We start from the raw sequence: 16,918 nt of genomic DNA, 5'->3' as shown, positions 1-16,918 counted from the left end.
CCAGGATAACATGGGTATGCAGGTTTCTCTACAGTGTGCTGACTTTAATTCCTTTAGGTGTATATCAGAGAGAGAGAGAGGACATGTGGCAGTTCTATTTTTAGGTTTTTGAGGAACCGCTCACTGGATTCCATAGTGGCTATACTAATTTACATTCCTATCAACTGTGTATATGGGTATATTTCCCGCTACCTCTCTGACAGCATTTATTATGCTTTGTATTCTTGATGATAGATATTCTGACTGGTATGAAGTAGAATCTTAATATAGTTTTGATTTTCATTTCCCTTACAGCTAAAGATGTTGAATATTTTCTTCATAAAACTACTGGCTATTTGTATTTATTTTACAAGTATTTATTAGATTTATTTGGCTACTTATCAATTGGACTGTTTGATTTTTTGGAGTTTCTTTGGTAATATTTTGAATATTAGTTCTCTGTTGAGGGAATAGCTGGCAATGATTTCCTTCCATCCTGTAGGCGGTGTTTTCACTCTTAATTCTTTCCTTTGTTGTGTAGAAGGTTTTAAGTTTGATTCAATCTCACTTGCTGATTCTTGCTGTTATGTTCTGAGCTATTGGAATCCTCATCAGGAAACCTTTGCCTGTGTCTATCCCCTGAAATATTTTCTCTATGTTTTCTTCTAGTATGTTCAGAGTTTCGGGAGGTTTATTAGTCTTTTGATCCATTTTAAGTTGATTTTTGTGCAAGTTGAGACAGGGGAGATTTGGTTTCAGTCTTTTGCATATGGATAACCAGTGTTCCCAGCACCATTTCTTTTTAAAATTATTTTTATTAGTGTATGTTTATAATACATAGTGACTACATTCATCTTGGGAGTTGATACATCTGAATCTTTTGGTCTTTTTGAGACAGGGTTTTCCAATGCAATTCAGGCTGGCCTTGAACTCACTTTGAAGCCTAGACTAGCCTTGAACTTGCAGCGATCCTCCTGCCTCAGCCTCCCTGAGTGCTGGAATTACAGGCATGTACCACCATGCCTGACTCCATCTTAATCACTTGTTCCCTCCTCCCCGTCCCTGTTCCCTTCATTCTCAAATCCCCTTCCCATCCCCACAGAGTCTGCCTCCCTATTTCTTAACATGACTCTTTATTTTTCTCTTCAAATAATTTATATTTGGGGTCTCTCTGAGAAATGATGCAGTATTTACTCTTCTGTGACTGACTTGTTTTCTTAGCTTTATAGTCTCAAGATCCATCTATTTTCCTAGACATGAATTTATCCTTCTTTATGGCTGGGTTATATACATATGTATATGTGTCTCAGTACCTATATATCTATTGATTGCACACATTTCCCCCCCTCCATTTATCTGTTCATTATTATATAGGCTGTTTCCATGACTTAGCCTTGCCCAGCACCATTTCTTAAAGATGCTGTTTTTCTCCAATGTATGTTTTTGGTCCTTTTGTCAGGAATCAGATTGTTGTAGCTATTTCTGTGTACTTTATTCTGTTCAGCTGATTTTTTATGTCTCTTTTCATGCCAGCACCATGCTGTTTGTGTCACTATGCCTCTATAGTATATTTTAAAAGTGGGTGTTTAATAGCTCCAGCCTTGCTCTTTTAGCCCAGGATTGCTTTGCCTATTTCGTATATTTTACATTTCCTCAGGATTTTTGGAATTTTTTTCTAGTTCTGCGAAGCATGCCATTAATATTTTGATTAGGGTTTACTATGAATCTGTCATTCACTTCTGATAATGTGGCTATTTTTACAAGATTAAGTTTTCCGGTCTATAAATGTGGAGTATCTTTTAATCTTTTAGTGTCTTGCTGAATCTTGCTATTATTTCCTGAGTTATTGGAGTGCTGATCAGGAAAACTGCCTGTGTCTTACCTTGAAATTGTAGTGTGTTCCACAATTTCTTTTTTTAGATTTCTATGACTTCATCATAGCTATCTTTCACCTCTTTAGTAAGGTTAATTCTTAGTATTCATTTTATTTTTTTTAAAGCTATTTCTGAATGGAATTGTTTTTCTGATTTTTTTCAGTGAGTTTATTGTTGGTATACATAAACTGTTGATCTACTCATTTTGCTGTTGATCTTTTAATGTTGATGTTGTATACTACTACTTGCTGAATTTATCATATCCAAAAGTCTTACTGTCTTCTAAATATAAGTTCCTGTCATCTGAAAATAAAAATAATTTGACTTTCTGCTTTTTTGTTTGTATCTTTTCATTTTTTTCTCTTCCTTAATTGCTCTGGTTAACATTTTGAGTTACATTGAATATGCATGTCCTGTTCCTGACTTTAGAGGAAATTTTTTCAGTTTCTCACCATATGGCATAGTGTCAGTTATAGGTTTCTTATGTACAGTCTATATTATTTTGCAATATGATTTTTCTAAATCTGATTTCCTCAGGACTTTTATTATGAAGGAATGTTGAGCTTTGTCAAAGACCTTATCTACATCTACTGAGATAATCATGTGACTTTATCCTTGATCCTATTTATGTCATGTATTAAATTTCTTGATTTTTATAAGATGTTGAACTATTCGTGCATCTCTGGAATGGAACCAACTTGATCATGGGATATGATTTTTTAAATGTGTTGTTGAATCCAGTTTGAAAGTATTTTATTTTTATTTTATTTTATTTTATTTTTTATTTTATGGAAAAAAGAACAAAATTTCATAACAAAATAATAGGAGAATACCAATAGTTAATACATTATATGTTGTTATCTTTCAAGTAGTTGCTAGGGTATAAGATATGGGCATAAAAATTTCCCTAATAGATGTTAGCACAAACCTTCCTTTTTAATGCTCAATTAGACACTAATGGTACAACTGACTTACATTTTTCTCTTTTGCTATTGTCCTTTCCCTTTTCACCCATGGTAGTTCCTTTCTCCTTTTGAACAATTTCTTCCCATTTCATGATATCTATTGTACATTTTAGACCATATTTATTCTTTCAATTTCTCACACAAGGAAGACAATATGATGTTTACACACATGAGTGTGATTTATTTCAATTATGAGTATGATCTCAAGTTGCCTCCATTTACCTATAAAGGCCTCAAGACCATCCTTTTTATAATTGAGTAGTATTCTATTTTGTAAAAATACCACGTTTTTAAATCCACTCTACAGTTGATGGGTATTTTGGTTCTTTCCAAGATTTAGCTATCACAAATTGTGCTGATATGAACATGAGTGCACAAAAAGCTCTGTGACATGACCTTTTCCATTTTTCTGGGAAAATACCCATGAGGGGAATAGCTGGATTGAAAGGGATTTCCAATCCTAATTTATTGTGGAATTTCCATACTGATTTCCATAGTGGTTGCACCAGCCTGCAGTCCCACCGACAGTGGAGGAGTGTTCCCTTTTCCCTGCATCCTCACCAACATTTGCTATCAGTTGTTTTCTTGGTGGTAGCTATTCTTTTTGGGGGTGAGATGAAATCTCAATGCTGTTTTAATATGCTTTTCTTGAATGATCAGTGATGGTGAACATTTCTCCATGTATTTATTTGCCATTTGTATATCTTTATTTGAGAACTGTGTGTTCATCTCCAATGCCCCTTTTTGGAGAGGGTCTTTGAATTTGGGGGGCTTCATATTTTTCAGTTCTTTATATGTTCTGGAGATAAGTCCTTTCTCTGAGGGATTGTTGGCTAAAATTCTTTGCCATTCTGTGGGTTTTCTTTTCACTTTTTGGTGATTTCTTTTGAAGTGCAGAAACTTTTTAGTAATATGAGATCCCAGTTGTTGATTCTTTGAAGTATTTCCTGTGTGGTTTATTCATGAATTCTCTCCCTACCCTTATGTCTCCAAGGCTTTTACCTACTTTGTCTTCCAGTAGATTTAGTGTTTCTCTTTTAATATTAAGATTTTTGATCCATTTTGACTTTAGTTTAATGTATGGTGATAGGCATGGGTCTATTTTCAGTCTTCAGCATGTGGAAAACCAATTTTTCCAACACCATTTATTAAACAGGCTATCCTTCTTCCAGTGAACATGTTTAGCGCCTTTGTCAAATATAAGGTGGCTGAGTATCTTTGTAGTAGTGTTTGTATCTTCTAATTTGTTTCACTGATCCTGAGGTCTATTTCTTTGCCAGTACCATGCTGATTTTATTACTGTGGCTTTGTAGCATAGTTTCAAGTCAGGAATTGAGATGCCTCCTGTCTTGCCTTTGTTGTCCAGAATCACCTTTGCTATTCTAGGTTTCTTATGTTTCCATATGAATTTTAGGAATATTTTTTCTAGATTTGTAAGGCATGTTGGTATTTTGATTGGGATTGCTCTGAATCTGTATAATAGCTTTGGGAGTATGGCCATTTTTGAAATGTTGGTTCTTCCTAACCAAGAGCAAAGAATATCATTCCATTTTCTAATATCCTCTTCAATCTCCTTTTTTAGAGTAGTATAATTTTCAGCATATAAATCTTTTTACATTCTTGGTTAGGTTGATTCCTAAGTATCTGATTTTTTTTAGATACTATTGTGAAAGGCGATATTTTCATAATTTCTCTCTCAGTGAGTTTTTTGTTTATGTAAATGAATGCTATTGATTTTTGAGTGTTGACTTTGTATCCAGCTACACTACTGAATTTACTACCTCTAGTAGTCTTTTAATGGAGTTTTTGGGATCTTCTATGTAGAGTATCATTTTGTCTGCAAATAATGATAATTTGACTTCTTTTTTCTTACTTTATTCCTTTTATTTCTCATTCTTGTCTGATTGCCCTGGCTAATATTTCTAGTACTATATTGAATAGCAGTGGTGATAGTAGACATCCTTGTCTTGTTTCTGATTTTAGAGTGAAGGCTTCCATTTAGTATAATGTTGGCTAGTGGATTGTCATAAATTGCCTTTATGAGATTGAGGTACATACCACCTATTCCGAGTTCCTGTAGAGTTTTTATCATGAACATGTGTTGGAGTATCAAAAACTTTTTCTGTGTCTATTGAGATGATCATGTGATTTTTATTTTTGGCTCTGTTGATGTGGTGTATTACATTTATTTATTTGTGTATGTTGAATCATCCCTGCATTCCTGGAATAATCCCACTTGGTAATGGTATATAATCTTCTTGATGATTTGCTGCATTCTATTTGCCAGTATTTTATTGAGAATCTTTGCATCAATGTTCGTTAGTAAGATTGGTCTATAGTTCTCCTTTTTGGTTGGGTCTTTCTCTGGTTTTGATATCATGGTAATACTTGCTTCCAAAAATGATTTAGGAAGGACTGCTTTTCTTTCAATTTTATTGAAGAGTTTAAAGAGTGTTGTCATTAAATCTTCTCTAAATTTCTTGTAGAATTCAGCCATGAATCCCTCAGGATCTGGGCTTTTCTTTGTTGGTGAGTTTTCAATCATGTTTTTGATTTCAATAGCTAATATTGGATTATTCAAAATTGCTATATCTTCTTGGTTGAGCTTTGGTAGTTCATGTTTCCAGAAATCTGTCCATTTCCTCTGTGTTTTCCACCCTATGTGAGTAGAGATTTTCAAAGTAGGTGTTCATGATCTTTTGAATTTCCATAGAGTCTGTCATAATTTCCCTCTTTTCAGTGCTTATTGAATGGATTTGAGTTTTTCTGTCTTTTTCTTGATAAGGTTGGCTAGAGGTTTATCAATTTTGTTTATCCTCTCCAAAAACCTCTTTGATTGTTGATTCTTTGTATTATTTTTTGATTTCAATTGCATTAATTTCTGCTCTAATGTTTACAATTTCCTGTCTTCTATGAGCTTTGGGTTTGACTTGCTCTTCGTTTTCTGGGTGCTTAAGATGTAGCATTAGGTTATTTGTGCTCATTCCGTTTTCTTGATGTGACTATTTATTGCTATATATTTTCCTCTTAGGACTGCTTTCATTGCATCCCATAGGTTACAGTATGTTTTGTCTGCATATTCAATGTATTATAGGTATTGTTTTATTTCTTCTTTAATTTCATCTGTAACCCACTGGTTGTTCAGAAGGTTGTTAATTTCCATGTATTTATGCAGGTTTTGCAGTTTTTTGCCATTGATTTGCAATTTTAGTGTACTATGATCATATATTATGGGATAATTTTACTCCCTTTGCATTTACTTAAGAATGCTTTATGAGTTAATATATGGTCTATTTTGGAGAATGTCTCATGTGCAGCAGAGAAGAATGTATATTCTGATGTGGTTGGATAGAAGACTCTGTAAGCATTCACTTAATGCATTCATTCACAGGTGTGAGTCAGTTCTGTTATTTCTTTGCTGACTTTGTCTAGTTGATCTATCTCTTTGTGACAGTGGAGTGTTAAGGTCTCCTCTTACAATTGTGTTCTTGTGTACTTGGTTTTTCATATCCATTAATGTTTGTCTTTTATAGTTAGGTGCTCCTATATTTGGTGCATATATATTTATAACTGTTAGTTCTTCTTCTTGTAGTTTTCCACTTACAAGTATGTAGTGGCCTTGGACTTCTTTATCTCTTTTAATCATTTTAGGTTTGAAGTTCACTTTGTCTGCAAACAGAATAGCTACCCCTGCTTTTTTTCTGGATTCCTGTTACATGGAATACAGTTTTCCATTCTTGGACTTTTAGTCTATGAGTTTCTTTTTGAGTCAGATGTGTTTCTTGTATACAGAATATAGTAGGGTCCTGTTTCTTGATCCATTCTGTCAGCTTGCTTCTTTTGATAGTTGAATTGAGCCCATTTACATTTTTTTATTTAAAGAGAAAAACAAAACTAAATGAAGCAAAACAGTAAAAGGCTAGAAGTAATACAGAATTTCAAGAGAAAAAATATACAGTAAGAGTTCACCAGTTAATAGATCACACATTGTCATCTTAGAAACAGCTGTCCAGATTACAAAATTAAAGCATACAAAGTGGAGATTAATACAGTGACATTGCAGTCAGTTTTGTTCAATGATCCAAGAAAAACTCAGCAATATGGTTCTCTATCCTACACTTTAAATATACTTGCAGTTATATCCTTTAGATCACTTTCCTTCCTCTCTTTTTTATGCTAACAATCACACATTTTAGTTTCCATTACTCCCACAGTTTTTATAACTTTTTCTTTGAAGAGGAAAAGAAAAAAGATTTAAAAAAGCCAAAAAACAAAAAACCAAACAAAACAAAACAAGACGGACCAAAGAAAAACCCAATGTGACAAAGCAAAACAGAGTCAGTTAGATCAGGAGGATGGACATAGTATATAATGAAAAAAAAAAGAATTACTAGATGATCAACAATGGTTACCATTATGCCTCTTGTTATCCTAAAAAGAGTAGCCTATATCAGCTGGTATAAAAAATTGAACAAAACTACATAAGACCAATAAAACCCACATTGGAGAACTTACAGGATTCCAAAGAAGATAATAGTCAAACAATAATGGAGCCCATTTACATTTATGGATATCACTGATATGTACTGGCTTGACTTTGCCGTATTATGTTCTTGTTGTTGGTTTCCCACATTCCTCCCTTGTTTAATTTCCTGCCCAGCCTGGTAGTTTCTTTCTGTTGTTGTTCTAGAGATTGTGATCATTTTTATCTTTTTCTAGTATGTCTTTCAATACTCGTTCTAGCTTTGGTTTGGTAGATGTGAATTTCTTCCATTGTTCTTTGTTGTGGAAGTATTTTGTTTCTCCATTAAATTTGAAAGAAAGTTTATCTGGGTACATCAGTCTGGGTGGAAAGTTCTTTTCTTTTAGGGCTTGAAATACTTTACTTCAATCTTGTCTTAACCTGAAGTTTTGTACTGAGAAGTCTGCTGTGATTCTAATAGGTTTTCCTTGATAGGTGAGTTGTGTCTTTTCTCTTGTAGCTTTTAGTATACTGTTTTTATGCTGTATGCCTGGGATCTTAATTATTATATGTCTGGGTGTAGATTTATGTTGTTTATGACTGTTTGGTATTCTATATGCCTCACTTACATGCATTTCAGGTTTTTCCCCTCAAGTTTGGGAAATTTTCTGCCATTACTTCTGTGAACATCTTAGTTATGTCCTTTGCATTGTGTCCCACATCCTCACTGATGCCTATTAGTCTTACTTTGTTTCTCTTGGCATCGTCTTGAAGCTACTAGATTGTCATTTCCTGCTGCTTTGTTGTTTTTCTATCTTTTCATGGTCACTATCTGTGATGCTGTCCTCAAGGCTGGAAATTCTATCCTCAACTTCATTTAAATGGTTTTTCCAGCTTTCAGTATAATTTTTTGTTTCCTGGATATCTCTTTGAATTTGTTTCACGGATTCTGTTTGTTTTCTACATTGTTCATTCAAAGTTTCAATCAATTTCCCATGCTCCTGTATTTTTAAAATCTATTCCTTCCCTAGCTATGTTGAGCAAATCCTTTACTAAGGTTGTTATTTCTGTCTTTATGTAACACATTACTTCTAATTTGATTTCCTCTATAGCCTCATGGATTTGTTTCTTTACTTCTTTTGCTATCTTTTCAGAGATTTCCAGTGTATGAGTTTTAAAGTCCTCCATTTCAATGTCACCTGTCCTTGCACCTGATGGACTAGATGTCTGAGATTGCATTTTGGTTTTTTGTTTTGTTATTTTCACCTTCTGGGCCAATATCTGGTTATTTAATCCCAATAGTCTCAGCTGTTGGCAGTGTATGTCCCAGGGTCCTACTGTGTGGTTGGTGTCTGCCCAGTTGTTGGGTACATAGTAAGGGGAACCTACCAGGGTCCTCTGTCTGGGCAAGGGGCCACCAAGTCTGCCGCCAAACCATCACTGCCAGCCCACCACAGTTCAAGGTTCTGGGAGGGAGAGAGGGAGCCAAACATGAACAGGAGTGCTTGGTCTAAGAGATGGAGAGGTTAGCCGAGGGCAGTGGGTTGAGCCAGGATGGGTCAGCACACAGGAGGAACGTGCTGTTCACAGGCATGGCTCGGTGGCCTGAGCCAGGAAGGAGCAGGGTGGTCATCCTCTATGCAGTGGCAGTGCGAGTGTGTTGACTCGGGGAGGCCCAGCTCAGCTCTGTGGGTCTTCCTCTGTGGGACAGTGGTGGGGAGGCATGGAGGCATGCCCAGCGGCCCGAGCTGGGGCAGAGCTCAGCTTCTTTCTCTGTGCAGTGGCTTCCTCCACTTGGTGGGGGTTGGGGGCAGGCCAAGGTGCACAGGCACACCCAGGCACACCCAGTGGCTCAAGCCGTGCGGAACTTGGTTTTCTTCCTCCACGCAGTGGCGGCCAGCAGTGGCCAGGTGATGGGTGCCGAAGTGCTCAGGCATGCCCAGTGGCTTGAGTCGGGGTGGAGCTCAGTGGCTTTCTCTGCACAGCGGCAGTGGTGGGGGAGCACTGAGGTGTGCAGGCACACCCATCGGCCTGACCAGGGGTGGAGCTCGGGGGCTTCCTCCGTGCAGTGTCTTCTCTGCACTGTGGTGGTGGTGGTGGGGCGCAAAGGCAGGCAGGCATGCCCAGCTGCCGAGCAGGGGTGGGGCTTGGTGTTCTTACAGGTGGCAGTGGCCAGGGATGCTGAGGTACTCAGGCACACCCAGCAGCACTAGCTGAGCAGAGCTTGGTGGCTCCCTCTGTGCAGTGGCGGTGGCAGTGGGAGGGGCGACTCCTGTTTTTTTATTGACACCAATTATTCTTATTTATTTTTCTTTACATTATCTTCCTGTTATCAAATCATTATTTCCTGATTTTTTGTTATTTTCAAGAGATTTTTCCTTGTATGATCTCTAGCCATGATCCTGTCTTTAAGATCTGAAAGTCTATCTTCAGTTTCATTCAAGCCATTTTGCCAGATGTCAGTGGAATTTTTCATTCCATTGGATATCTTTTTGAATCTGTCTCATGCATTCTGTTTCTTTTCTCTATTAATCATTCATGGTTTCCATCCTCTTCCTATCATCCTCTATTTTTTAATCTATCTCTACTATAGATTTGCTGAGGAATTCCTTGATAAGTGTTGACTTTTATTTTTACCAGAGAAGTTATTTCTGATCTGATTTCCTCTACAACCTCATAAATTTGTTCCTTTACTTTGTTTGCTATCATTTCAGAAATGGCAGGTGTGTGGCTTCTGTTTTTCTCTATCTCATCTTCTGGACTTGTCCTGGGGCGGGGGGCGGAGGTCTGAGGTTGCATTTTGCTTCTGCATCTTGCAATTTTCTATTTCAAAAATTTTTATTTTTTTCTGTGTTGATCTTTGTAAGTTTTTGTAGTAGGTAGCTTAACACTGGTATCAAGGTACTTCTAGGAAAAGTCTGTACTTCAGGGATGTCTTCTGTGTGTAAGGAGTTCTTGGTTTGTATCTTTTCTAAGTTCTTACCTTCCCAATTAATTAAGAGTGGAATGTTAGCATCTGTTTGGCTCAGTCTCCAGTTCTTCATTGTTGAGCTATTGTGAGGTTATTACCCCAGAACTTCCTAGTATTGTTACAGAGAACAACTGATTGAAACAGATATATCCTACAGTAGTATAATTAGCAATAACAATAGCATCAAGCACAATTTAGAAAGTGACAAACTGTAGTAACTTAATTTTGTACCTTTAACCATAGGAGCAAAAGCTACAATTATGTATTACACAGCCAGTCATAAATTGGGAGCTTTTATACACAGTGTTTTCCCTTGACAGAGTGGTTTTTATCCTGTCATGGGGAAATTTAAGAAAGATAGTAGATAAAACAAAGATAACAGAAAAGAAAATAGAAGTTGGGCTGGAGGAAAAGGATGATCACACAAGTTTGGGACACTAGAAAATGAGGCAGAAGAGAAAGAATGAAGGAATGAGCTAGGAATTATCTGAACTTGGTCTTGGGGTTCGGGGGATGGGATTGGTTTTTTGCAATGGAGTTCTCCCCAGCCATTTAGAAAAGAGAAACAAATAAGAAAAAAGAAAAAGAGAAAGAGAGAGAGAGAGAGAGAGAGAGAGAGAGAGAGAGAGAGAGAGCCCACTTGCTTGCTTCTGTTCTATGTGTCATTACTCCCCAGCACAATGATTGTTCACCTATTGCTTGTTGGCTGTTATGGTTGATACATTATGTCAACTTGAGAAGTTTAAGTAAGAGACTCAGCTGGGATCCAGGATCTTTACTTTGTAAATATACTCATCCTTTGCAAAAGAGAGGCACAGAGATTTTGTGAGTACTATACCTGCCCTGGGGGGCAGGATGTGGCCTACATATAATATAAAAGAGGAAAAGAGGCTTGCTTTTCTCTTGGTTTTGCTCTTGCTGCTTTGCTGTCTTCTACCAGGGTCCCTGGGCCCTGCCACTCTGCCTTGGAACCAGCAGATTATGGACTGAAACTTCCACAAGCTGTGAGCTAATTAAATCTTTCCTTCCTTAATTGTGGATGTGGAGTGTTTTGTCTTAGCTATGAAAGAAAATAACCAAGACATTGGCTCATATTGTTACTGTTGCTTCTAACAGTTTAGCAATGCTGGTCCCACTTGTTCATCCTGTGCCCCTTGACTGGGAGTCTTACTGTGTGGTTGATGTTCCCACTGGTTTCTCTATCTTCCTGCACAGTTCAACTGGACCCAGCAAGAGGGAAATGAGGGGCTGTTCTGTGGGACTTTCCATGTTGTTCTCCTGGATCTCAGCAGTGCTCTGGATGTTTTTTATAAAACATTTTTGTGTCTATGTTCATCAAAGACATTGTTCTATATTTTTATTTTTATTTAACTTTTTTGGTGCTGACATTTGTATTTCTACTCAGTTTTGCTATCAGGATGATGTTGACCTTATACAGTCAGTTCAAAAGTATTTTTTCTCTTTCTATTTCATGAAATAATTTGAGGAGCACTGGTATTTGTTCTTTATTTAATGATCTCATATAATTCAGCAGTAAATCTATGCGGTTCTAAGGTTTTCTTTGTTGGTAGGTTTTTTTTTATTACTGCTTTGATCTCATTGCTTTTTATTGATCTGTTTAGGTTTTTTATACCCTCCTACTTCAATTTGGGTAGTTTGTATGTGTCTAAGAATTTATCCATATTTTCTAGATTTTACAATTTTTGGAATTCAGATTTTCAAAATAGCCCTTAGTGATCCTCTGGATTGAGTGGCATTCACCATCATATCCTCTTTTTGATCTTTAATTGTACTGATTTGGGTATTCTTTTTCTTTTGGTTAGTTTGACTAAGGATTTATTAGTCTTTCTTATTTTTCCAAAGAACCAACTCCTTTTTTCATTGATCATATTTTTCAGATTATTTCATTAATTTCAGCTTTGATCTTCATTATTTTTATTTGGTTTAGTTTTAGTTTGTTTTTGTTTTTCTAAGAACTCTGATATATACCATTAGGTTATTTATTTAAGCGCTCTGATATTTTTGATCTAGGCACTTATAGTTATTAAAATTCCCTCCTAGAACCTTAGGTATATTATAGAGATTCTGATATGTTGTGTTTCCCTTTTCACTTGCTTCTATGAACTGTTAAATTTCCTCTTTGATTTCTTCAATAACCCACTGATTATTCAAAAGCAAATTTTTGAATCTCCATGAGTTTGCATAGTTTTTCTTGCTGATGATTTCTGGTTTTATTCCATTATGCTATAAGATTCAAGAAATTATTCTTAAAATATGATATATTTTGGAGAATGTTTCATGAACTGCTGAAAATAATGTGTATTCTGAGTTGCTGGATGGAATATTCTATAGCTGTCTGTTAACTTCATTTGATCCATAATGTATTTTAACTCTGATGTGTCATTTTTTATTTATTTTGCCTGGACCACAGTGGTGAGATTGGAATATTAAACTCGCCCACTATTATTGTATTGAAGTCTCTCTGTCTCTTTAAGTCAAACGATATTTGTTTTATGAAATTGGGCAAACCAACATTTGGTGTACATGCTTACAATGACACCTTAGTGGTGCTCTCTTTAATAGCAATGTAGTGATTTTATTTACTGTTTCTACTCTTGGTTTTAATCTGCTTTGTTAGATAAAACTATAGTTACCTGACTTGCTTTTGAATTCTATTTTGCATAGAATATAATTTCTCATCCTTTCACTTTCAGTCTTATGTGTTTTTGCTTGTAAAGAGTATTTCTTACAGGCAGTGAAGAGTTGATTCTTTTTTAAAAATCCAATCTGCCAATCTGTGCCTTTTAATTAAGACTATTTACATTCAGGGTTATTATTGAAAGGTATTAACTAATCCTGTTTTTGTTTATTTGTTTTTCTACTGTTTGATTCTTTCTCAATTCTCATTCACTTGTCTGCTTTTTCTCTTCTCTCTGTGGGACTCTTAAGTATCTTTAGGCAATGTTGGCTTAGTGTTCATCAATTTTTTTCTTTAAATTTATCTTGGAGGATGTCATTTCTCTCTTGATTCTGCAGAATAGCTTTTCTAGATATAATGATTCATGTTGGTTGTTATTTTAGGGCCTAAAATACATCAATCCATGTCCTTCTAGCCTTTAGACATTTTACTAAGAAATCTACAATTATTCTGATGAATTTGCCTTCATAAGTGACTTGACATTTCTTTCTTGCAACTTTCAATATTCTTTCCTTGTTTTGTGCTCTTGGCATTTTAAGTATAGTATGACATGGGGAGGTTCTTATCTGATCATGCCTATTTGGGGTTCTAAATACCCCCTGTAACTGGGTATGTATATCTTTCTCAAGATTTTATAAATTGTCTGATACTATTTTACTAACTAGATCTGCCATTTGCCTGTATCTTGGTGGGCTTTTCTATACAAAAATCGTAAGTTTAGTCTTCTAATCATGTCACAGAGTTTCTGAATAATTCATCAATCTTATCCTCAATCCCTGAAATTCTGTCTTGTGGTTTACTAGTGAGATCTCTCTCTCTCTCTCTGTCTCTCTCTTTTTCTTTGTGTATGTCTTTTTGAGACAGAGTTCTACCATGCAGTTCAGCATAGCTTTGAATTCACTTTGTAGCTCAGGTTGTCCTTTAACTCACAGAGATCCTTGTGCCTCAGCCTATCAAGTACTGGGATTATAGATATGCACCACTGTATTCAGGTCAAGTTTTTCATTTACAGATTTTTTGTTTTTCTTTTCCAGAATTTGTATCTCTTTGGTAGCTTACTTTTTCATACCTTGCATTTTATTTCTTATTTATCCAGTTGTTTACTTAGTTGTATCCTCTTTGAAATCACTGATTATTTTAAAAATTGATCTTTTGAATTCCTTGGTTTTTCATCCATTTCAGTTATCTTTGGATTCAGTTATTGTAGAGTTTTAAACCTTTATATGAGTAATGTTGCCTTATTTTATTGTTTATTGTTTTTATGTTGAGATCTGTCCATTTGTTAGGCTATCTATCTTTTCTACCTTTTTTTTTAATGTCAGGGTCTTTTTACTGAGCAGCCTTCTTTTCAGGGTTTGATCCTCTCACCATTACTCAGCATCCTCTGTAAGGCTCCTCAGGACAAACTGCAGGAATAAACATAGCACAAAGACAAGCTAGACATTTAAGTAAAACAAAACAACAACAATAATATTATGCCACCAATAACAACAGAAAAGAAAGGGGCCAAAGAGTAAGCCAAATTTTAAAAGTTAATGATGGTATAAAATAGTAATAATTAAAAAACAGAGGAATCAGGAAAAGAGGAAAATGGAAGAATCAAGATTTAAAAAGAGAAAAGATGTGAGAGGACAAAGAGCAAGAGATAAAATTTGCAACTGCAGATCAAAAAGATGAGTGAATAAAATTAGACAAGGTAATAAAAATTAAAAACCAAAAACATAGAAAGAGAAAAGAAGAAAAGGAAAAATGTTTATACAAAAACATTGCTCCATGCCAACGTGTTGGATGGGTAGAATTTCTTTCCAGGACCTATAACATTGGACCCCCCAGGCCTGGAGGAAGGGTAATGAGCTGCACCTGTTTGTTGTTTTGTTTTCTCTCCACTCCCCCTAATATGCTGGTACTTCATGAATGCTGGGCCCTGCCCTTCCTTTTCCATAAGGAGGCCTGGTCAGTGCTATGTCATCTGCCTCAAGGTTGTCTGCACTTCAGAGACTTTATATTGTTGTAGTTTTTTTCCTTCTGCACACCTGGAGCCATTACTAGTCCCTACTAGATTCATGACATTTGGGCCAGCTAGGTGCCCACTTTGCTCCTGGGTTCCACATCAATACACCTGATGGTGTGACAAATGTCCAAGAAGAGACATATCTCAAATTCAATGGAGAGGGAGAGAAGCAAGCATATAATTGATATTGGACTGGAATGGGGCAACTATGGGATCTAAGCAGTCCGTTGGCTTTATCCTGGTGCTTTCAGACCCAGGCTTCTTAGAAAACAATGTGTGAAGGATCTTTCCCCTTAATAAGAAGGGTGTTGCTACCCACTGTGTCTTTCAAAGTCTGAGCTCCCCACTGATGAATCTTCTCAGAGGGTCTGTGACCAACTCACTCCCTCTCCTTGACTGTCTCTTGTGACTGGCTCCGGCCCATGGGGGCAGAATATCCCTAAGGCCCTTGAAATATGATTGTTCTATGAGTTCTGATCCCTGGAGCAGCTCAGTCTCAAACCATAAGCCCTCTGTCAAGAGGGCTCCTGGTTATAGCATTCTGAGACATGCTGTGTGCTGCAGTGGATGTCTTCTCCAAGGTCAGTTACCACACAGGAGTTGTCACTTTTACACTAAATGTTGACACTGGATTTAGTTTGCTTTAACTATGGGTTTCTTCTGGTGCAAGACTGCTGGTTTATTGTCACTGGGACTGCTGGCCCTCTCTGTGCTACCTTTTGCTTTTGGGTTGAGTTTCCCTCCCATCATGAGCCAGGATTGAATACAGATGATTTGTTCTTTTTTTTTGGCCTTACTTTCTCTTTCCCTGGGCTTTTCAGCTCTTCCATAACATCTTTCGTGATTGCTAGAACTTTCCCTCTTATCTCCTTGGAATATCATTTGTCCTTTCTAACTCTCTCTTCTCAGAGTCATGCAAAAGATAGACAGCACGTTCCTTGTTCAAAAATTGAAAAATAGCAGTATACTAGCGTATACAATAAAAATTCTCCATCCTGTTTCTGCCATTCCTCTTCATAGGCAGTCATAATAATTGTTCCTTTTTTTATATTTGTAGAATTTCAGGAATATATATACAAATACAAATATATACACCTTTTAAAATTTACTCACCATTATGTATCCTGCTTTTTTAGAATTTGTCTCGCTTATCTTTTCATATCACAATGTGATGAGTTCTTTATTTTATTGGTAATTATACTTTTTTAAAAAAATAGACTTAATGACTGCCTTCTTGGTGGACATTTTGGGGGTATTTCCAGTCTTTTCCTGTTATAGATCACAGTGCAATCAATAGCTAGGACATTGTGTACAGGTTTGTGTATATCTGTAGACTGAAGTTCCAAAAGTGCAATTGCTGAGTTAAAGGATAAGTGCGTTTATAACTTTGGTAATGCTCAAAGTCCAGAGGTACATGGGAATGGCAATTTGTCTGTGAGCATAAGCAGTCTGCTAGTAAAGACAGGGTTGCCAGTTAAAGAAAGTAACAAGAGCAAACTACTTGACATTTTGCTTAAAGAACAGGATAAGGTGAAAGTTTAGAGATAACGATGTCTTTAGAAACACAAAAGATGGAGAAGGCAGATTGTGTGGGACGAAAGCCTGGGATTTCAGGTAAAATGAACCTGGGTTTGAATCTTGATTCTGCTTCTTAAGCCTCTGTGACTGTGAGCAGGTTGTTGCACCTCTCTTCTTAAAATGGAGATGATGACACTTCTATCATAAGCTGCTGGAAGGATTAAGAGAATGTACAAGCAGCAGTCAGCAGGATGCCTCACATGTAATAGATACTCAGAATGGAACTGGGCCTTCTTGGATAAATAACAAAGACTGTAATGACTCGTAAGGAACCAGCATTATATTACTGTACATTATTATGTGTTCTATATTAGTGGGGAATGGCTAACATTTATTGTGTTTTTACTATTTGACAGGCACTGTGCTTACTGCTTCCCATG

Source organism: Cavia porcellus, unplaced genomic scaffold (genome assembly GCF_034190915.1).
Source record: "Cavia porcellus strain 051 isolate PalLab524CR breed Dunkin Hartley unplaced genomic scaffold, mCavPor4.1 scaffold_16, whole genome shotgun sequence".
Lineage (NCBI taxonomy): Eukaryota > Metazoa > Chordata > Mammalia > Rodentia > Caviidae > Cavia > Cavia porcellus.
The sequence above is the reverse complement of the archived record's forward strand: the minus strand, read 5'-3'. Positions refer to the sequence as shown.